This window comes from Bombina bombina, chromosome 2, assembly GCF_027579735.1.
Source record: "Bombina bombina isolate aBomBom1 chromosome 2, aBomBom1.pri, whole genome shotgun sequence".
In the NCBI taxonomy this organism is placed as follows: Eukaryota; Metazoa; Chordata; class Amphibia; order Anura; family Bombinatoridae; genus Bombina; species Bombina bombina.
Window position 1 is genome coordinate 1,206,576,492 of NC_069500.1, and position 24,639 is coordinate 1,206,601,130.

A 24,639-nucleotide genomic window follows, 5' to 3' on the forward strand; every position below is an offset into this window, starting at 1 on the left:
ATACCTGGAGCAGACCCTAAAGGGTGCCTGATAGTATACCCAGAAGGAGATTCTGACCACGAGGAGGGTGATAATTCTGACCTGATATTTCAAAATAGTGACAGTGAGTCTGAAGATTATTTAAATGTAAATGATTCTGAAGGCAGTTCTATAGTAAGTGAAAGGAGACTAAAGAATGATTCTCCTAAGCAAGAGATTTCTTCTCCCATAACAAATGTACTTAAACAATTAGCGGTGGAACTGACCCAAGCTCAACACATTAACAATTACAAGAGATTGAAGATTTTCTCTGGGATTGACCCTACTCCTGTTGGAGAAGAGTGCTTCAAATCCTGGAAAGACACTACTTTGCAGCTTCTTAGAGAATGGGCTTGTTCTGAGGATGTGAAACGACAAAGGCTCATAGAAGGTTTAAAAGGTCCGGCCTTAGACCTGGTAAGGCACCATCAAATTATCCATCCTCAAGCTTCTGCATAAGAGCTCCTTCAAATTATAATGACTGCATATGCATAGGAAGAAGATGAGTTTGAGTAGAGAGAACGATATGCAAATACAATTCAAGTAAAAGGTGAAAAACTGTCAGCCTATGTTGTGAGAGTAGAACTCATAGTAGGAACATTAGTGGAGAAAGGGATCATTCCCGCATCTGAAATTGACAAATACCGGTGCAAACAACTCCTTAGAGTAACACTACCTGGAGACTCCTGTGCAGCCACCTTGGAGAATCTTTTATTTATTAAAAAGGTTCTATCTTTTGCTGAAGTAATGAAGGAAGTAAGGACTATAGAGATGACTCATCTTACTCGTTCACGGATAAGAGCTCCTGAGAAATCCTCTGCTCAGGACTGTTCCCAGAAAATCAAAAGTACAAAAGAGAAAAAAGAACCTCAACCCAGAAATTGTGAATCAATCAATTCAACTACCCAGGATAATACACATGACAAACCTCTCAGGTGTTTTAGATGTAATGGGCTTGGGCATATAGCATCCCATTGTACACATAAAGAAGATGTTCTTCAGGTTGAAACCTTTGTCACAGATACCTTACCCAAAAGAAAGGTTTCTAGGAAAAAAAAGTGGACTCATTGGAAGAAGTGTCACATTAAGAGCCTGGAAACAGCTGCAAGTATCAGAGTTGGACCAAAGCCACTGGTATCACTTATGGTTGAGAGCATCCCAGCTTCTGCATTGCTAGACACTGGATCCCAGGTGACCATTATCTTCAGATCATTTTATGATGCTCACCTACGTCACTTACCTATTGCCACAGCTAAAGATGTCAGTTTATGGGGGCTAGGTTCACAAGCCTGTACAGTAGAAGGAGTAGTCAGAGTGCAGATTGTCATCCCACAACTGAACACTGGAAAGACTTGCTCCATGGATGTGGAGGCTCTGTTGTGCCCTACCCCTAAACAATCAAGTTTCTCCATTCTCCTGGGAACCAACACTAGTATGGTTCGAAACTTGTTTAGATCCTACTTGCAAGAGGTAGGAAATGTATCCATTAATCAGATGGCTGAATTGGATCCTGTCCTAAGACACAAATGTCACAAATTAGCTCAAAAATCACTGACTGGGCAGTTCCATTACTGGGGCCCCCAGCCTTTGACTTTACGACCTGGAGAAATCTATTCCTGAAGAGGACATTCGAAAGGGCTGGATGATTATGCCTGAAGTCAAGGATTGGCAGAAAGGCACAACAGACATTTTTGCAGTAACTGTCTGTAATCTGTCCCCAAGAGATGTCCATATTGATCATTGTCAAGAATTGGGAATCCTTCACCTCTTAGAGAAAATAACCTCTATTTCTGCCCTTCCCATAGAACCAGCAGTCAACTCCTCAGGAGAAATGGAGTTTGATTTTGAAGACTCAAGTTTACCATTTGAATGGAAAGAGAGATTTCTTAAAGCTCTAAAAACAAGAAGAGGAGTCTTCTCAACTAAAGACATGGATGTAGGGTGTTGCAAGAGTGCACAACACACCATAAGATTGATGGACTCTGCTCCCTTTCGTGAGAGGTCTCGACGTATAGCACCACGAGATGTGGAGGATGTGAGAAACATCTTTCAAGAAATGGAAGACACTGGCATTATCAAAGAATCTAGAAGTCCCTATGCTTCTCCCATTGTAGTGGTGAGGAAAAAGAATGGCTCTGTGCGATTGTGTATAGACTATCGAACTTTAAATAAACGAACAATTCCTGACCAGTATACACTACCCCGAATAGAAGATCTACTGAATGCTCTATCTGGTAGCAAATGGTTTAGTGTATTGGATCTCCACTCTGGATATTATCAAGTTCCCATGAAAAAAGAAGACAAAGAGAAAACAGCATTCACCTGCCCTTTGGGTTTCTACCAGTTTACCCGTATGCCACAAGGGATTACCAGGGTCCCAGCAACTTTCCAGAGATTATTATTAATAATTTTTGGAAGAACCCCTGAAGAACATGAAAAGCGGTTGCTGAGGGTGTTAGATCGATTGCAAGCTGAAGGTCTGAAGTTATCAGTTGACAAATGCAAATTTGCAAGAAGCTCAGTGACTTATGTTGGACATATAGTTTCTGCAGAAGGTGTGGCCACAGACCCAGCAAAAATAGAAGCAGTGGTTAATTGGCCAAGACCAAAGAATATTGAAGAGCTACGTTCATTCTTGGGGTTCTGTGGTTACTACCGTCGTTTTGTAGAAGTTTATTCCAAGATAGCCAGAAGTCTTCACAATCTTCTGAAATTGGAGCCTGGAGAGAATGCCAAGCAGAAGAGCCTGCATTCCAAGAAACCCATAGGAGATAAGTGGACTAATTCCTGTGAAGAGGGTTTTCAGCTACTTAAAAGTAAGATGACTGAAGCTCCTGTACTGGCATATGCAGAGCTTGAGAAACCATTTGTGCTTCATGTAGATGCCAGCATGGAAGGGCTTCGAGGCATTCTCCACCAGGCACATCCTGAGGGGCTGAGGCCTGTTGCCTACAATAGTCGGAGCTTGTCTAAAGCTGAAAAGAATTACCCAGTGCATAAACTAGAATTTCTGGCATTGAAGTGGGCTATCATAGATAAACTACATGATTACCTGTATGGTGCAGAATTTGAGGTGAGGACCAACAACAATCCCCTCACCTATATCTTGACCAGAGCTAAACTATACAAGCCTGGATCTACTAATGTGGGAGCTGATGCTTTATCTCATTGACCTGGACTTCCTCCAGAGACAGATAAAGAAGATTGGATTGAAATTCTTGGCCCTGGAGTAAGGGCATTGTGTCAGACCTCTATCACTGAAGATGGGTGGGTTAACTTTTCTGAATTGAGATGCATCGACTCCCTCATTTGTAGTGCTGAGGCAGTTCCAGAGGCTATGTGTTACCCAGTTAACCTGCCCCAGTGGACAAGCATCAGTAATGAGGATAAACAACAAACTCAAGCTCAAGACCCAACAGTGGGCCCATTATTAAAAGCTGTTAAGAATGGGTGCCAAAAATACTTGAACTGTTTACCTGCTGAGTTTCAAAAACTATTCAAGAGAGAATGGAGCCGTTTCCATATTGACAAGGGACTTCTCTATAGGCTCATTCAATATCATGATCACCCAGGATGAAGACAGTTGTTATTACCAGAAAAGTATAGAGGAATGGTACTAAGATCCTTGCATGACCAACATGGACACCTGGGGGTGGACAAAACTTTTGGATTGGTGCAAGATCGTTTCTTCTGGCCAAAAATGAGAGAGTCTGTGGAGAGGCATTGTCATAATTGCCGAAGGTGTATTCAGAGGAAAATTCTACCTACCCGAGCTGTGCCAATGGGCCACCTAAAGGGCTCTGGCCCCATGGATCTAGTCTGTATGGATTTTCTGTGTATTGAGACTGATTCAGCAGGAGTAAGAAATGTACTGGTAGTGACTGATCATTTCACCAGGTATGCTCAAGCTTATCCTACTAAAGACCAGAAAGCCACCACAGTTGCCAAAGTGCTATGGCAGAAGTTTTTCATTCACTACGGGTTACCTAGCCAAATTCATTCTGATCAGGGTTGTGACTTTGAAAGCCGACTCATAAAAGAACTTTTGAAACTGCTAAACATTGAAAAGTCCAGAACTACTCCTTACCATCCTGAAGGGGATGCTCTTCCTGAAAGGCCGAATTAAGGCATGGCATTGAAATCATTTGTTACCTGTTGGTCAACCAGAAGTGAAGGAAGCAGATAATTCTAGTGAAGGAAACCATGACAATTCAGGTTTAGATCAAGAGTGGTGGACACCTCCTGATGCTCAGCCAGAAGCTTCTGACCCTCCTGTTGCTTCTCCTCAGTCAGATCGTAATCCTGAAAGCCCCAACTTCATCCCTAGATCTACTGACACAGATACATATTCTATGGGGAGACCTAGGCCTCAAGCTATAGTACCTTTTCCAAACAGAGCAGTGAGAAGATCTACTTCTGGAGGAATTCAACAGTTGCCACAAAGAGACTCAAGAGGAAGTCAAAGACATAGGCGTCCACCAAGATTATTCACTTATGACCGAGTAGGGGAACCCACATACTGGCAAGAGTCCCACTCCAAGGTCATACAAGTATTACATGCCCTTGACACCTTGAATACATTGTTAGGTACAGGAACACAGCTGTATTAGATTAGTTTGTTACTTGTGCCAGAGTGATGTTTAATTATTTAATGTATCTACCCTGCCAGTGGAAGGCAGGAATTTTACAGGGGGGAGAATGTAGCCCTTTGCCATTTTGCTGCAGGGATTAACTGCACTTTGCACTTTGCCCTTTGCTCAACCCTGCATCACATGGAAGTGAGAGCCAATCAGAGGCTGACAGTTTCAGAGACTTCCCGTGTGTGATTCTGCCTGGAATGATAAAGGCTGCATCCAGGACCCTGCATGCTGTGAACACTCAGCCTGATGTCACAGTAAGAAGCAGCTGCATTGGGACTAGAGTGAGCTGTCATTTCAGACTGTTAGCACTTAAGTGGGAATAAAGCATCCAGGACCCTGCATGCTGTGAACACTCAGCCTGATGTCACAGTAAGTAGCAGCTGCATTGGGACTAGAGTGAGCTGTCATTTCAGACTGTCAGCACTTAAGTGGGAATAAAGCAAGCAGCAGAGACAGCAGCCAGACCTTTTCTAGAACATTCTACAGGAGGATTCAGGTAGTGGAACAGTTACAGTTATCCCTCACACTAAACAGATATCTGAAACTTATTAAGGGCCCCAACGTGCACCACCACTAGTGACTTTACTTAGCAGTTTATTTTGGGAAAATGGTACCCTGCAAAGTGTGGGACTGTTATGTTATTTATATGTTGTTCTATTTGCATTTAAATATATTCTGTGTTACTTTATTATCTGCTTCTGTTTATTATTGCATGTTGTGGGTTCCCTGAGAATTATCACTGAGTGGAGGCACTGTATGTTACATTAATCAAGATGTCCCAGACTCCCTACTCCAGCGGAGACTTAGGTCATTCCTGTGAAGCCACAGCGTCAAAGGTGACCGTCCAACCTATATCATTCTCATCAAAGATAGATAAGGAAGGGGTTACAGAATTAAAGTATATAAAAAAAGAAAATATAAAAAAAAAAAAATTCTCTCATATTTCATTTATTTTCTTCCCTTTACCTGTCTCTTTGTAGTAGTTTTCCTAATTCCTTCAGATGGAATTACATCAGTGTTTTTCTTCCTCCCCTCCATCTTATTTTTTTAAAATTAAATATTAATTATTTTTCATTCAGGTGGAATGGCGCACAAAGCCATTCCACCTGAATTCCAGTAATTGCCATTCAGCAGATCAGCCATATCCCACCAGTATTATAGTAATTGCCAGTAACATCAGTCGTGGTTAGCTCACATCCATATTGAGAGCTTTCTGATATAAATTTAATGTATGACTCCAATGTCTGTCCATGATCATAAGTAGTTTTGAATAATTAAACTGGAGAGGTAACTTGGAAGTCTTGTGGTCCTTTTAAACATAATTCTTTTTTCCCCACTTTCTGCCTCTCTGTTTCCAGCTCAAAAGTTGGCACTCACCCTTCATCTGTCATTTGGAAGTATTCTCTCAGTTCTGTCATTCAGTTAGTTAATTCCAAAAAATAATTCTTAAAAATATATACATAATGTAAACTTAGCTATGGTTAAACTAGTTATGTACAGTATGTGTGTGTGTGTATATATATATATATATATATATATATACTGTATATACACATACATACACACACTTTATAGAGGTTTGTACCTTTTAAAAAAAAAATCATGATAGTGGTCCACAGGATTTAAAATTGTGAGTTTAGTGGTCCCTGAGGTCCGAAAGGTTGGCGACCCCTGCACTAAACCACTATGCACAGTGTGAGACAGACTTGGCACTTTATTTGTATAGTGTGTGCCTGAGTCAGACGGCAGATCACTTTCATTTGCAGAGGAGGTAGGACTTACTTAGCAAATGTTTTATATTTCTTTGTGCAATTTCAGATTCTAACTTCAGTGTGGTAGTAGTTGTATGGTGGGGCCAGGGGTCCATAAAAACATTTTTTTTAGCAGCAGTGTATTTATGATTATTTGACAATGCTGTAGAAATTCTATATTTAAAACCTTGCAGACACGTTTCCTCCTCAATACACAAATGGTAGGTGCCCTTTTGGCAGATATGCATTTTTTTATTTATATATATAGCACAAGTTGACAGATGGGAACATCTGTACACTATGAGGCCTATTTATCATATGTCTGTCGGACCTGATCCGACAGTGCGGATCAGGTCCGACAGACATCGCTGAATGCGGAGAGCAATACGCTCTCCGTATTCAGCATTGCACCAGCAGCTCACAAGAGCTGCTGGTGCAACGCCGCCCCCCTGCAGACTCGCGGCCAATCGGTCGCCAGCAGGGCGGTGTCAATCAACCCGATCGTACTTGATCGGGTTGAATTCCGGCTATTCCTGTCCGCCTCATCAGAGCAGGCGGACAGGGTTATGGAGCAGCGGTCTTTGTGACCGCTGCTTCATAACTGGTGTTTCTGGCGAGCCTGCAGGGTCGCCAGAAACACGGGACCTCAAGCTCCATTCGGAGCTTGATAGATAGGCCCCTATATTTGAAGTGGTGCTCTTGGTTGGGGAAAATGGGGAAAAACTAACAAACATATGTCAACCTTTTAAAAGTACTTTTCTTCATCTAGCCATCTACCCAGATCATTAATGTACAATTTTGAATTCACAGAATTATTTTTCTTTACACATTTACAAATATGATTCTTTAAAAAGTGATCTCTTAATTTCTGCAATTGTGTTATCATGCATGTCACACACTGTTGATTTAGGGGATGCAAGGTGCATAAATGTTTCCTCCTGTGAGTGTTTCTGTGGGTGTCTGTGTTTATGTCTTTGTGCTTTGGTTTGTGTCTCTATGAGTGTGTATGTATTTTTTTTCTGTGGGTCTCTCTGTGAGGGTGGGTGTGTATGTCTTTGTGCATTTTCTGTGAATGTCTGTGAAGGTGTGTGCATATGTCTTTGAGCTTTTACTATGGGTGTCTCTGCGAGGGTGTGTGTATGTTTGCCTTTGTGTATTTTCTCTGGATGCCTCTGTGAGGGTGGGTGTGTATGTCTGTGTTTTCTGTGGATGTCTCTGTAAGGGTGTGTGTGTGTGTATATGTATGTATGTATGTATGTTTGTGTTTTCTGTGGATGTCTCTGTGAGGGTGTGTGTTTTCTGTGGGTGTCTCTATGAGGGTGTGTGTATATCTTTGTGTGTTTTCTGTGGATGTCTCAGTGAGGGTGTGTGTATGTATGTCTTTCTGTGTTTTATGTGGTTGTCTCTCTTTGTGTGTATGTCTTTGTGTGTTTTCTGTGGGTGTCTCTGTGTGTGTGTGTGTGTGTATGTCTTTGTGTGTTTTCTGAGACTGTTTCTGTCGGTGTTTCCTTGGGTGTATGTGCAAGTTTGAGTTTGTGTGTATGTGTGTTTCCATTGTCTGTTCCTTTTTAGGACATTTTGACCTTACTACTGATTATTCACATCTTTCTACAGACTTTGAGACTAATGAGACCTTTACGAAAGTCACCAAACCACCATTTAACCTTTAAATTATTGTTTAGGCAGTTCAGGGCCCTTCCTTTCAGCCACTGCATGCTGTTGTCATCATTTAGTTGGCATCTACTTTTACAAAAAGATAATCAGAACTCCATATTTTGTTTTCTAAATCTCCTTTTTTTAGAAAACTGTAGTCTACCTCATTACTTGTCAGGTCAATGTAATCAAGTGCTGAGTGTCTGTTTCGGTGTCTGTGTCTGAGTGTGTTTGTGTGTTTCTTTGCGTGTCTGCTCGAGTGTCTATATGTGAATCCTTATGTGTGTGTTTCAGTGTATAAGTGTGTCTGTGTGTTTGTATGTTGCTACCTTTACAACATTTCCAAGTTTAAATAGACACTTAAGAATAAAGTGCATATACGTTTTAGTCACTTGGTCTAAAATTGCACATGTCAAGGGGGGGGGGGGGGGTTATCAATGGTTAAGTAAGGGGCCCCAAAATTTCTAGTGGTGGCCCTGGTCCTAAGACCGCTGCTCCTTAACTAGTCCGCCACCTCTGAGGTTGTGGACAGCAATCAGCCCGATCGAATACGATTGGATTGATTGACACCCCCTGCTAGTGGCTGATTGGCCCCAAATCTGAAGGGGGCAGTATTGCACCAGCAGTTCACAAGAACTGCTGGTGCAATGATAAATGCCGACAGCATATGCTGTTAACATTTATCGATGTGCGGCGGACATGATACGCTACATGGTATCATGTCCGTCCGGACAATAATAAATTGACTCCTAGGGATTTCAAGAAGAAGCCTTAAATTGCAGCTGCTTCCTGAAACTGCAAAGGCAAAGTGCTTTAGCAGAGTGTGTATTTGTGTGTGTTTGTGTGCACGTGTATGCGTGTGTCTGTGAGCATGCACTTATGTAAGTGCATGTGTGTGCACATGTGAATGCGCACATGTGCGTGTTTGTGAGTGAATGTGCGCGTGTGTATGTATGTATGTGTGTATATGTGTGTCTGCGTGTATTTCTGTATGTGTGTGCGCTTGTGTGCGCATATGTATATGTGTGAGTGCACATGCATGCTTGTGAGTGCGTGTATGTGTGAGTGCATGCATGTGTGTATATGTACATGTGTGTGTGCACACATGTGTGCTGAACATCACTGAATAGCTCAAGGCAGAACTAACCAAAACTGCTGTCAAGATAACTAAATGATCTATACTATAGAATCCAAGCTTTTAGCTCCAGTTGTCCTAAAAGCTGAAAGGATCATGGTGCGTATCTCCATGGAGAATGAAATATGGTTCTTCAGAAGATAATAACACAATTCTAACAAACTCCTTTCTAAAAAAAGTGGGTAAATAGTTCAGTTCCATAAAGAACTCCTACTCAAACAATTAATTTCATACCATAACAAGATCCTATAGAAGTAAATATTGCATGGTCAAATTTTCATTTCCACAACATATTTTATGGCTAATGTATTGCAATTTAATACATTTTTGGAATTTTAACTTTTCAACAGAATCTGCTATAGCTTCTTTTTTGTTTATTATTCTAATTACTGGCTTTTAAAAATATACATATTATATTATATATATATATATATATATATACACTCACCGGCCACTTTATTAGGTTCGCCTGTTCAATTGCTTGGTAACAAAAATTGCTAATCAGCCAATCACATGGCAGCAACTCAATGCATTTAGGCATCTAGACGTGGTGAAGATGACTTGCTGAAGTTCAAACCGAGCATCAGAATGAAGAAGAAAGGATATTTAAGTGACTTTGAATGTGGCATGGTTGTTGGTGCCAGACAGGCTGGTCTGAGTATTTCAAAAACTGCTGATCTACTGGGATTTTCACGCACAACCATCTCTATGGTTTACAAAGAATGGTATGAAAAAGAGAAAATATCCAGTGAGCGGCAGTTGTGTGGATGAAAATGCCTTGTTGATGTCAGGAAAATGGGCAGACTGGTTCCCTCAAATAATCACTCGTTACAACCAAGGTATACAGAATACCATCTCTCAATGCACAACACAACTGAACCTTGAAGCAGATGGGCTACAGCAGCAGCAGACCACACCGAGTGCCACTCCTGCCAGCTAAGAACAGGAAACTGAGACTACAATTTGCACAGGCTCAACAAAATTGGACAATAGAAGATTGGAAAAAGGTTGCCTGGTCTGATAAGTCTTGATTTCAGCTGCGACTTTCAGATGGTAGTTTCAGAATTTGGCGTAAATAATTTTGTGGGGGATATTTTCTTGGCACACTTTGGACCCCTTAGTACCAATTGAGTATTGTTTAAATGCCACGGCCTACCTGAATATTGTTGCTGACCATGTCCATCCCTTTATGACTAAAGTGTACCCATCTTCTGATGGCTACTTCCAGCAGGATAATGCACCATGTCACAAAGCTTAAATCATCTCAAACTGGTTTCTGGACCATGACAATGAGTTCACTGTACTTCAATGGTCCCCGCAGTCACCAGATATCAATCCAATAAAGCACCTTTGGGATGTGGTGGAACAGGAGATTTGCATCATGGATGTGCAGTCGACAAATCTGCAGCAACTTTCAATATAAACCAAAATGTCTAAGGAATGTTTCCAACACCTTGAATCTATACCACAAAGAATTAAGGCAGTTCTGAAGGCAAAAGGGGGTCCAACCCAGTACAAGCAAGGTGTACCTAATAAAGTGGCCTGTAAGTGTGTATATAAATATATATATATATATATATATATATATGTATATATATATATATATATATATACTGTATATATAACAAAATTTATGCTTACCTGATAAATTCCTTTCTCCTGTAGTGTGGTCAGTCCACGGGTCATCATTACTTCTGGGATATTAACTCCTCCCCAACAGGAAGTGCAAGAGGATTCACCCAGCAGAGCTGCTATATAGCTCCTCCCCTCTACGTCACCTCCAGTCATTCGACCAAGGACCAACGAGAAAGGAGAAGCCAAAGGGTGTAGTGGTGACTGGAGTATAATTCAAAAATTTTTTTACCTGCCATAAAAAACAGGGCGGGCCGTGGACTGACCACACTACAGGAGAAAGGAATTTATCAGGTAAGCATAAATTTTGTTTTCTCCTGTTAAGTGTGGTCAGTCCACGGGTCATCATTACTTCTGGGATACCAATACCAAAGCTAAAGTACACGGATGACGGGAGGGACAGGCAGGCTCTTTATACGGAAGGAACCACTGCCTGAAGAACCTTTCTCCCAAAAACAGCCTCCGAAGAAGCAAAAGTGTCAAATTTGTAAAATTTGGAAAAAGTATGAAGAGAAGACCAAGTTGCAGCCTTGCAAATCTGTTCAACAGAAGCCTCATTCTTAAAGGCCCAAGTGGAAGCCACAGCTCTAGTAGAATGTGCTGTAATTCTTTCAGGAGGCTGCTGTCCAGCAGTCTCATAGGCTAACCGTATTATGCTACGAAGCCAAAAAGAGAGAGAGGTAGCCGAAGCTTTTTGACCTCTCCTCTGACCAGAATAAACGACAAACAGGGAAGACGTTTGTCGAAAATCCTTAGTTGCCTGTAGATAAAATTTCAGGGCACGGACTACATCTAGATTGTGTAGCAGACGTTCCTTCTTCGAAGAAGGATTAGGACACAAAGATGGAACCACAATCTCTTGATTGATATTCCTGTTAGTGACCACCTTAGGTAGGAACCCAGGTTTAGTACGCAGAACTACCTTGTCTGAATGAAAAATCAGATAAGGAGAATCACAATGTAAGGCAGATAACTCAGAGACTCTTCGAGCCGAGGAAATCGCCACTAAAAACAGAACTTTCCAAGATAACAGCTTGATATCTATGGAATGAAGGGGTTCAAATGGAACACCCTGTAAAACATTAAGAACTAAGTTCAAACTCCATGGTGGAGCAACAGTTTTAAACACAGGCTTGATCCTAGCTAAAGCCTGACAAAAAGCTTGAACGTCCGGAACTTCTGACAGACGTTTGAGTAAAAGAATGGACAGAGCTGAAATCTGTCCCTTTAAGGAACTAGCAGATAAACCCTTCTCTAAACCTTCTTGTAGAAAAGACAATATCCTCGGAATCCTAACCTTACTCCATGAGTAACTCTTGGATTCGCACCAATATAAGTATTTGCGCCATATCTTATGGTAAATCTTTCTGGTAACAGGCTTCCTAGCCTGTATTAAGGTATCAATAACTGACTCAGAAAAACCACGTTTTGATAAAATCAAACGTTCAATTTCCAAGCAGTCAGCTTCAGAGAAATTAGATTTTGATGTTTGAAGGGACCCTGGATCAGAAGGTCCTGTTTCAGAGGTAGAGACCAAGGTGGACAGGATGACATGTCCACTAGATCTGCATACCAAGTCCTGCGTGGCCATGCAGGCGCTATTAGAATCACTGATGCTCTCTCCTGTTTGATTCTGGCAATCAATCGAGGAAGCATCGGGAAGGGTGGAAACACATAAGCCATCCCGAAGGTCCAAGGTGCTGTCAAAGCATCTATCAGAACCGCTCCCGGATCCCTGGATCTGGACCCGTAACGAGGAAGCTTGGCGTTCTGTCGAGACACCATGAGATCTATCTCTGGTTTGCCCCAACGTCGAAGTATTTGGGCAAAGACCTCCGGATGAAGTTCCCACTCCCCCGGATGAAAAGTCTGACGACTTAAGAAATCCGCCTCCCAGTTTTCCACTCCCGGGATGTGGATTGCTGACAGGTGGCAAGAGTGAGACTCTGCCCAGCGAATTATCTTTGATACTTCCATCATTGCTAGGGAGCTTCTTGTCCCTCCCTGATGGTTGATGTAGGCTACAGTCGTGATGTTGTCCGACTGAAACCTGATGAACCCCCGAGTTGTTAACTGGGGCCAAGCCAGAAGGGCATTGAGAACTGCTCTCAATTCCAGAATGTTTATTGGTAGGAGACTCTCCTCCTGATTCCATTGTCCCTGAGCCTTCAGAGAATTCCAGACGGCGCCCCAACCTAGTAGGCTGGCGTCTGTTGTTACAATAGTCCAGTCCGGCCTGCTGAATGGCATCCCCCTGGACAGATGTGGCCGAGAAAGCCACCATAGAAGAGAATTTCTGGTCTCTTGATCCAGATTCAGAGAAGGGGACAAGTCTGAGTAATCCCCATTCCACTGACTTAGCATGCACAATTGCAGCGGTCTGAGATGTAGGCGTGCAAAGGGTACTATGTCCATTGCCGCTACCATTAAGCCGATCACCTCCATGCATTGAGCTATTGACGGGTGTTGAATGGAATGAAGGACACGGCATGCATTTTGAAGCTTTGTTAACCTGTCTTCTGTCAGGTAAATCTTCATTTCTACAGAATCTATAAGAGTCCCCAAGAAGGGAACTCTTGTGAGTGGAAAGAGAGAACTCTTCTTTTCGTTCACCTTCCATCCATGCGACCTTAGAAATGCCAGTACTAACTCTGTATGAGACTTGGCAGTTTGAAAGCTTGAAGCTTGTATCAGAATGTCGTCTAGGTACGGAGCTACCGAAATTCCTCGCGGTCTTAGTACCGCCAGAAGAACACCCAGAACCTTTGTGAAGATTCTTGGAGCCGTAGCCAATCCGAATGGAAGAGCTACAAACTGGTAATGCCTGTCTAGAAAGGCAAACCTTAGATACCGGTAATGATCTTTGTGAATCGGCATGTGAAGGTAAGCATCCTTTAAATCCACTGTGGTCATGTACTGACCCTTTTGGATCATGGGTAAAATTGTCCGAATAGTTTCCATTTTGAACGATTGAACTCTTAGGAATTTGTTTAGGATCTTTAAATCCAAGATTGGCCTGAAAGTTCCCTCTTTTTTGGGAACCACAAACAGATTTGAGTAAAACCCTTGTCCTTGTTCCGACCGCGGAACCGGATTGATCACTCCCATTAATAAAAGATCTTGTACGCAGCATAGAAACGCCTCTTTCTTTATTTGGTTTGTTGACAACCTTGACAGATGAAATCTCCCTCTTGGGGGAGAGGATTTGAAGTCCAGAAGGTATCCCTGAGATATGATCTCTAACGCCCAGGGATCCTGGACATCTCTTGCCCAAGCCTGGGCGAAGAGAGAAAGTCTGCCCCCCACTAGATCCGTTCCCGGATCGGGGGCCCTCAATTCATGCTGTCTTAGGGGCAGCAGCAGGTTTCCTGGCCTGCTTGCCCTTGTTCCAGGACTGGTTAGGTCTCCAGCCTTGTCTGTAGCGAGCAACAGCTCCTTCCTGTTTTGGTGCAGAGGAAGTTGATGCTGCTCCTACTTTGAAATTACGAAAGGAACGAAAATTAGACTGTCTAGCCTTAGGTTTGGCTCTGTCTTGAGGCAGGGCATGGCCTTTACCTCCTGTAATGTCAGCGATAATTTCTTTCAACCCGGGCCCGAATAAGGTCTGCCCTTTGAAAGGTATATTAAGCAATTTAGATTTAGAAGTAACGTCAGCTGACCAGGATTTTAGCCACAGTGCTCTGCGCGCCTGAATGGCGAATCCGGAATTCTTAGCCGTAAGTTTAGTTAAATGTACTACGGCATCCGAAATAAATGAGTTAGCTAACTTAAGGGCTTTAAGCTTGTGTGTAATCTCATCTAATGGAGCTGATTCAAGTGTCTCTTCCAGAGACTCAAACCAAAATGCTGCTGCAGCCGTGACAGGCGCAATGCATGCAAGAGGTTGCAATATAAAACCTTGTTGAACAAACATTTTCTTAAGGTAACCCTCTAACTTTTTATCCATTGGATCTGAAAAGGCACAGCTATCCTCCACCGGGATAGTGGTACGCTTAGCTAAAGTAGAAACTGCTCCCTCCACCTTAGGGACCGTTTGCCATAAGTCCCGTGTGGTGGCGTCTATTGGAAACATCTTTCTAAATATCGGAGGGGGTGAGAACGGCACACCGGGTCTATCCCACTCCTTAGTAACAATTTCAGTAAGTCTCTTAGGTATAGGAAAAACGTCAGTACTCGACGGTACCCCAAAATATTTATCCAACCTACACATTTTCTCTGGTATTGCAACTGTGTTACAATCATTCAGAGCCGCTAACACCTCCCCTAGTAATACACGGAGGTTTTCCAGCTTAAATTTAAAATTTGAAATATCTGAATCCAATTTGTTTGGATCAGAACCGTCACCCGCAGAATGAAGCTCTCCGTCCTCATGTTCTGCAAATTGTGACGCAGTGTCTGACATGGCCCAAATATTATCAGCGCACTCTGTTCTCACCCCAGAGTGATCACGCTTACCTCTTAGTTCTGGTAATTTAGCCAAAACTTCAGTCATAACAGTAGCCATATCCTGTAATGTGATTTGTAATGGCCGCCCAGATGTACTCGGCGCTACAATATCACGCACCTCCCGAGCGGGAGATACAGGTACTGACACGTGAGGCGAGTTAGTCGGCATAACTCTCCCCTCGTTGTTTGGTGAAATATGTTCAATTTGTACAGATTGACCTTTATTTAAAGTAGCATCAATGCAGTTAGTACATAAATTTCTATTGGGCTCCACTTTGGCTTTAGCACATATAACACAGATATCTTCCTCTGAATCAGACATGTTTAACACACTAGCAAATAAACTAGCAACTTGGAAATACTTTTCAAGTAATTTACTATAATATGAAAACGTACTGTGCCTATAAGAAGCACAGAACAAGTTATGACAGTTGAAAATTAATAAACTGAAAAGTTATAGCATCAAATCTTTGTAAAAAAACACAATTTTAGCAAAGGATTGCTCCCATTAGCAAAGGATAACTAACCCTGATAGCAGAAAAAAAATACAGAAATAAACGTTTTTTTATCACAGTCAACTACAATCTCACAGCTCTGCTGTGAGTGATTACCTCCCTCAAAACAAGTTTTGAAGACCCCTGAGTTCTGTAGAGATGAACCGGATCATGCAGGGAAGACAATAAACTTCTGACTGAATTTTTTGATGCGTAGCAAAAGCGCCAAAAAAGGCCCCTCCCCCTCACACACAACAGTGAGAGAGATCAGTAAACTGTCATAAATTAAATAAAACGACTGCCAAGTGGAAAAAAATAGTGCCCAAAACATTTTTTCACCGAGTACCTCAGAAAATTAAACGATTTTACATGCCAGCAAAAAACGTTTAACATTAAATAAATTAAGTGTTATTAAAAAGCCTGTTGCTAGTCCCTGCAAATTAGGCTAAAGTCTTATGCATACAGTATAATTCCAGTGAAGTGCCATTCCCCAGAATACTGAAGTGTAAAATATACATACATGACAGCCTGATACCAGTTGCTGCTACTGCATTTAAGGCTGAGTTTACATTATATCGGTATGGCAGAATTTTCTCATCAATTCCATTGTCAGAAAATAATAAGCTGCTACATACCTCTTTGCAGATTAATCTGCCCGCTGTCCCCTGATCTGAAGTTTACCTCTCCTCAGATGGCCGAGAAACAGCAATATGATCTTAACTACGCCGGCTAAAATCATAGAAAAAACTCAGGTAGATTCTTCTTCAAATTCTACCAGAGAAGGAATAACACACTCCGGTGCTATTATAAAATAACAAACTTTTGATTGAAGGTATGAAACTAAGTATAATCACCACAGTCCTCTCACACATCCTATCTATTCGTTGGGTGCAAGAGAATGACTGGAGGTGACGTAGAGGGGAGGAGCTATATAGCAGCTCTGCTGGGTGAATCCTCTTGCACTTCCTGTTGGGGAGGAGTTAATATCCCAGAAGTAATGATGACCCGTGGACTGACCACACTTAACAGGAGAAATATATATATTTATATGTATATATTGAGCAAAAAAAGCGCACTCCAATGGGGATTATTTTGCGAATAGTCACTTTAATATAGACGTTTTCGGAGGGCGAACCTTTTGGTCTGAAAACGTTCACATTAAAGTTATTATTCGCAAAATAATCCCCATTGGAGTGCGCTTTTTTTGCTCAATATTAAGACTTGTTGCAGCACCCTGGGTTATCGTGATTGAAGAAGCCTGGAGTGCTTTTTTGTTTTAATATATATATATATATAATACAGTAAGGAAAGCGCGCTCTCACTTAAAAAGCATCTACCAGGGTGCAGGCACGAATTAATACAGTACAGATGAAGCTTGCACTCTCTGGTTTTTTAAAAATGTGCTTTATTTAGCAAAAAAATGTGACGTTTCGGGGATCAATCACTCCTTCATCAGACCTTTACTGATGAAGGGGTGATTGATCCCCGAAACGTCACATTTTTTTGCTAAATAAAGCACATCTGTACTATATATATATACATATATATATATATATATATATATATATATATATATATATATATATGAGTGTTACACGATTTTACACTCTACGTCTTGTCACGCCAAGCACACTATAAAGTCAATACCTTATGGCCAACTTATTAGGACTAAGCGTAACTGTTCATTGGAACACAAATATCAATTACATGAGAAAAATACAAATCAGAGATTGGAGGCTTGTGGGTACGATGCCGATCTTCTAAAAGAGACTAAATCTAGAGTAGATGAACTAAAAAGATTTATTTCATAAAAATAAAAAACAATGCACATAAAGGAGAAACAATAGACATATTTTTGGCACAAGTTACAATCAGGACTAAACTAAAATATGTTGCATTGTACATAATTCCATACCTATTTTTAAAAAGGATGTCAAATATATATATATATGTATATATATATATATATATATATATATATATATATACACATATATATATATATATATATATATATATTATTGCTGACGGTTGCAAGTTTTCTGCACGTAAGGCAAAAACTTTGAGAAATACATTGTCTCACTCAATGTTACCTCAAATGTTACCTCAAACTAAAAATCGTTCTTGGCTTTCTAGAAGGATTAGCTGCATTAAATGCAATGTAAGGGTCTGCAAAACTTGGACGCACATTAAACAGGGTGACAAATTTGTTTCATATACTACAAGACAAGAATACAACATACACTTCAGTATAACATGTAATACCACTCATGCCATTTACTTACTAACATGTCAAGGGTGTACTAAACAATATATATGGCGCACTAAACGTGCCCTACGTGGCAGAGTACTGCAATATTTGAGAGATATAGGAAACCCAGACAGTACTACACCTTTAGCCAAAGCATTTTAGGCAGGAACATGACTCAGATGACTCTCTTCTGCTGGTGCAATGAATAGACCATTTTCCTTGAAAAATGGGAGGAGGAGATAGGGAAAGGCTTTTAGACCAGAGGGACCTTTGGTCTTAATTCTATTAGATGTCAATTTGTTCTATTGAGTACGCAGAAGTAGATTAGTCTCTAAAAAGGAAAGTATATGATATGTATGTGTATTTTTTATTTAGTCCAACTATTAAAATAATTATATATCAATGTTTGAAATCATCCTTATATTTGTATAGTTACTGGAGAACTTTAGGGGTAGATATTTCCTCCCCCTCCCCTTTCCCCTTCCCCTCTTTTTTTCCATTTATGGTTGTTTATTTTATGAAACATCTAAGAAATTATAAAGAATTAGTTATTTTGAGTTTAAATGTACATGTAATTCATTTTTTGGAATAGATAATGTATGGATAGGATCCTTGATCTCACGGGTTAAAAATGTAACAGCTGTACAGTCTCATTAATCAATTATGTCTTTAAATAATGCAATGGGGTTAGAGCACTTGTTATTCCAGTGAACAAGGGCTAAGACATAGGGGCCGATTTATCATGGCCCGAATGGGGCCAAATACCCCTGTTTCCGCGCAAGTCTTTAGGCTTGCCGGAAACAGGAGTTAAGAAGCAGCGATAAGAGGCTGCGGACTTCAATCCGCCCGATCGCATACGATCGGGTTGATTGACAACCCCTGTCAGCGGCCAATTGGCCGCAAACCTGCAGGGGGCGCCATTGCACAAGCAGTTCACCAGAACTGCTTGTGCAATGTTAAATGCTGACACATGATACGCTACAGCGTATAATGTCCGCCAGACATTGATAAATCAGCCCCATAGCCCAAAACATGTTTGGCAATGTGCTCTAACTGAGTTATAGGCCTGTAATATGGATCCTTATGTTTTTATGTTTTTTTGATACTTTTGAATAAAGATTTTTTTCTACTTTTTAATATTTTTCCTCATTTTTTGGTTGCAGGATTTTAGAGTGTGTCTATATATATATACACACATACATACATGCACATATACATACATACATGCATAGCAATATTTCAAAAGTGAACATCCTCTTGATTTATCTATATATATCTACTAGATGGTGCATATCACTGAATAACACTATATCTTGTTTCCCAAATATTCTATGTGAATTTTCCAAGCAGCGTTTTTTATCATACTGATATTTTACTAAGTTCTTATTGGCAGATTCCAAATAGGGGGCAAGATTACAAGTTGTGTGTTATGAGTTTTTTTCCATTTTCCATTGTGCAGCTATTACAAGTCTTGAAAAATAACGATTGTGCACACGCATTCTCCTTTTTACGCAACAATCTTTCCACACTCTGAGAGCTGTAGTTAACAGTTGCGCAACAAAAAAGTTTCACAAAATACTTCAAAAATACTTTACAAAGTACAGTTACACTCATATTAACACTGTCTAATAAAAATTATTTAAAAAAAATATTGCACACAAAAAATTAAGGGCTCAAAGATAGAAGATCTCGGGTGTTAGAAAAAAAAAGTAACGAAGCATGACGAAGGGATTTTACATTAACATACATACACATACATAGAGAAACATGGATTTATATGTAAAGAGATATGTTTAACAATGGAGATAATGAAAATATTTTACATTACAATCTTATGCACATTAAACAATATCTCAGAGGGATTTTCAAAGAGATATTCACATATAGATCTCGAGATATCAAGACATATATACAGTCATGGACAAAAATATTGGCACCCCTGCATTTCTGTCAGATATTGCACCACTTCACCCAGAAAATTGTTGCAATAACAAATGTTTAGGCATTCTCATGTTTATTTATTTTGTTTGTGTTGGTATGACACACAAAAGTGGAGAAAAAAAGCCAAATCTGACACAGTCCACGCAAAACTCCAAAAATAGACTGGACAAATTTATTGGCACCTTCTTAAAATTGTAAGAAATAATTGCATTCCAAGTTTGTGATGCTACTGTAATTTGTAATTAAACGCACCTGTATCAATTAACAGGTGCTGACAATATAGAAATCATACCGGCAACCAGTTAAAATGGTGAAAATTTGACCTAAACTTTCTGTTGTGTGTCTCTGTGTGCCATACTGATCATTAAGAAGAGAAAGAGCAGCAAAGAATTGTCTGAGGATTTGAGAACAAAAATTGTGGGAAAGCATGGACAATCTCAAGGTTACAAGTCCATTTCCAGAGATCTTAATGTTCCTGTGTTTACAACCCATAGCACTTTAGCTAATCTCCCTGGACGTGGACGAAAGAGGAAAAAAATATCAAAGATTGCAACATAGGATTGTTCGAATGGTGGATAAAGAACCTCGATCAACTTCCAGGCAAATTCAAGCTGACCTTCAGGCACAGGGTAGAACTGTCAGCTCGCACTATACGTCGCCATCTGAATGAAAAGGTACGCTATGTTAGGAGACCCAGGAGGACCCCACTGCTGACACAAAAACATAATAAAGCCAGATTGAAGTTTGTCAAAACTTACCTGAGGAAGCCAAAATCAATTTGGTAGAATGTGCTTTGGACAGACGAAACAAAATTGCAGCTTTTTGGTAAAGCCCATCATTCTACTGTTTTCAGAAAAAGAAATGAGGCTTTTAAAGAAAAGAATACAGTCAAACATGGTGGAGGATCACTGATATTTTGGGGTTGCTTTGCTGCTTCAGGCACTGGATGTCTTGACTGTGTGCATGGCATTATAAAATATGAAGACTACCAAATAATTCTGTGGTGCAATGTAGGGCACAGTGTCAGAAAGTTGGGTCTCCGTTAGAGGTCATGGGTCTTACAGCAGGACAATGATTCAAAGCACACATTAAAAAGCACCCAGAAATGGTTTAAGACAAAGCGCTGGAGAGTACTGAACTGGCCAGCAATGAGTCCAGATCTCAATCCCATAGAGCACCTGTAGAGAGATTTCAAAGCAGTAGTTGGAAAAAGGAACCCTTCCAAACTGAGAGACCTGGAGCAGTTCACAAAAGAAGAGTGGTCCAAAATTCCAGTAGAGAGGTGTATAAAACTCATTAATGGTTACAGAAAGCGATCGATTTCAGTTATTTTTTCCAAGGGGTGTGCTACCAAATATTAATTTGAGGGTGCCAATAATTTTGATCAGTCCATTTTTTGGAGTTTTGCATGGAATGTGTCAGATTTCGCTTTTTTATGTCATAAAAGTACAAAAAAAAAAATAAACATGAGAATGCCTAAACATTTGTAATTGCAACAATTTTCTGGGCGAAGTGGTGCATTATCTAACAGAAATGCAGGGGTGCCAATATTTTTGGCCATGACTGTATATTCATATACATATCTTGCTATAAATCATCACATATATAGAGAGATATTTATTTAGAAATAAATAGAACATATTCAGTTACAAAACATTCTTGCAATATGAAACATTTGCATTTTCATGTACACTTTTCGAGTAGAATCATCATGGGCTTTGCGCAACATATTAGTGTTTTAGTGGGGGGGTTTTCTTCTATTTGCCTTCACCATTGACTATGGGGAATACGTGAATGCAATTTGGCTGTTTTGATTACGCGGCTTAACACGTGCCCAAAATAAGTTATTTTGCAACTTGTAATAGCAACCCCAAATGCGAAAAAGCCATAACGTGTGCAGTGTTTTCGCAAATGATTTGCAGTGCGACTTGTAATCTTGCCCAAGGAGTTTTGAATATTTAAATTCCAAGCATCAAATTATTTCTACTTTATCCTCTTCAAGAATTAAAGTCAATAAATAACCCTATGCATTCCAAAACACTGCTTCCTTCTTCCATTTGAAAAAAAAAATCTCTTCTTCATGAGGCCTATGGTATATAGTATAGCCTTAAATACATCCATGTTGTGACTTAGGGCCTGATGTTCAAAGGATTCTCCATCTTGGAGAGAAATTGTAGTGCAAACTTCACAGGGGCTGGAGGAGAGATAAGCCCAGTGCAATATATTACTGCATGACGGCATCAGAACGAGGCTCCCATAGAAGCCTATGAAAGTGCATGCTCGTGAGTGCAATGCTTCCCAGCAATGCGAATGTGAGCATTGCTGTGTACTTGTAATACCAGCGCACATTAGCGTGTGCTGGTATTACACAGTGAAGTACAAATATCTGGGCCTTTATAGGGCGTTGTGCTGCCTGTTGCTGTATCTCTGCATGATTTTCCGGATGAAACTTCGGCAGCTTGCAGAAGTCTTAACGAGTAATGAACAAATGTCACCTCTGAAATTATTTGTGATTATAAGTAGCTGGATGTCATGCAAAGCTACAGTAATTAATATCATACAAGGAAGAACAACTGACTTAGACGAGGAAGCTCTGCATGAAGCAATTTAAGCCATACAAAAGATACAGCTTGTAAATGGATCCCTCTTTTTTAGAGGAAAACTGAGAGATTAAAACCCCACATAAATTGACATGGGACATAAAAAAGTCGTCAAAATTATTGACATTTGCTGTCTCATACAAATAAGAGCTCTCCTTTTAAAAGTTACTAGGCTTGAAAATCGTAGCTCCCAGCACAATAGAGGTTTGTATCTGCTGTTACCCAACCCTGTATGTACTTCTATATGCTACCGTGTGCAAACACTATCATGGTCAGAAGATCTTGTTTATACCCAAGGTTTATATTAGGTAAAATTCTGGTGTATGTGAGTAAACTAACAGATGATTTAGTTTCAAATGTTTTATTTGCAATCTGACAAACAGGAATGATTATTAGTCCAGTTCTTCACACACATTTTTTTTCCTTTGGGAAAATGAATATTCTTCAATTTGCAGTCTATAATTTAGGAACCTCATCTGTCAGAAAAAGCATATAATGGTACTTGTGTACTAAAACCTGGACCTGGAGAATGTCAGACAGCACTTGTAAAGGATTCATTTGCTAACCATACTTCTGCCCAGTCTGAACTGCATATTGTGTTTGGATAAGGCTAATTCTCTGGTCATTATTATTATTTATTTGTATAGCACCACAAAATTCTGTAGCGCTCTTTGTCCAGATAACGAGCTACATAAATTCCTTATATCTAAATTTTTGATAGCAGAGCAGTATGGACCAAATAAATTGCAAGAGCAATAGGAAAAGGCTGCGATCTTATCTGGACAAATAGAGTCTAAGAATTATTAAAATCTATGGTTCTAGGGTTAGAAGGAATTATTGATCCAATTCAGTTTTGAAATATGGATTCTTTACTCATATAGTGCATTGGATTTAAAATACAATAAATATTGGGTTCTATTAGAATCCATTAAGAATGTACTATGACGTTTCTTGTGTGGTTTTTAAAGGGATTTCGAAATTTGAACCCAATCCATCCTAGAAAATCCAGTCATCGTGTAGTTCCAAATGCTTTTAAATAAATTAACTTTACCAACAATTTGCAGTGACCAAATTAATGGCATTTCAAGCAATCAAAAATACTTAGACAAATTCTTTGGACTTCTCTTCAAATGGACCAACCAAAAACCTATTTTGTCCTGCTCTCAACATGATTTCTTGGCTGCTCGTGTTAACACTGGGTATCCTGGTATAATAAAATCACAAACTATGAAACATGTTCCCAACTTAAAATGGTGACATTACTCAAAATTCTTCAATCTTGCATATGAAAGAGCAGCAGGTAAATATGTTAAAATATTTTGGGGCCTTAGTCTCTATTGCTATAAGGGGCAGAACTACAATTGGTGCAGCAGTTACAGTGGCACCAGGGCCCAAGTACTAGGGGGTCCATAGCAGTCAATCTATACAATCTATACTCATCAGCATTATACACGGCAGCGGCAGGGTGTTCATTAATAGTGTATAGATCACAATTATACACAGCAGGGTATAGTGTATAGAAATTCACATCATTATACAGCACAGTGAGCTCACTGCAAATGTATAAATACTCAGCATCATTTTAAAAGGGAAGTATGCTCAATATCAGTAAATAAGTACACACACACACATATATATATATATATATATATATACATAAATACAGTATATATATATTTAAAAAAATCTGCATTTTAAAGATTCTATTTCAGTTGGAACAAAAGAAAATTTGAGTATATATAATCGTCATGAAGTGATCAATGTTTAAAAAAAAAAAATTCACAAAATGATATGAAAATCTTAATTGAGCAGTCATTAGTACTACTGGTTAAGTGTAACAAACTACATTCAAACACATTTGATTGTTATAAATACTGAATCAATTGGCATGAATGCTTTATTTTTTGTATAGTGACGCATCACTTTGTTTCTGCAGAAGTCTGTAAATACCCATGTGAAATATTTTGTGAGAACTAGTAGAAACCTTTTTTCTTAATGTTTTTTAATGTTTAACCAGGTTTCTATATTTTTATATAAGTAATAAAAGTGGTTTACTTATTCAAACAGCTACTCTTACA

The 24,639-nt window shown here is 39.8% G+C and overlaps 1 protein-coding gene across 1 annotated transcript in view; it reads right to left on the reverse strand.

Moving 5' to 3' along the window:
- TUSC3 (tumor suppressor candidate 3) overlaps positions 1–24,639 on the reverse strand; it is a 598,639-nt gene that overhangs the window by 241,401 nt on the left and 332,599 nt on the right. The gene's annotated exons all lie outside the window — the stretch shown is intronic.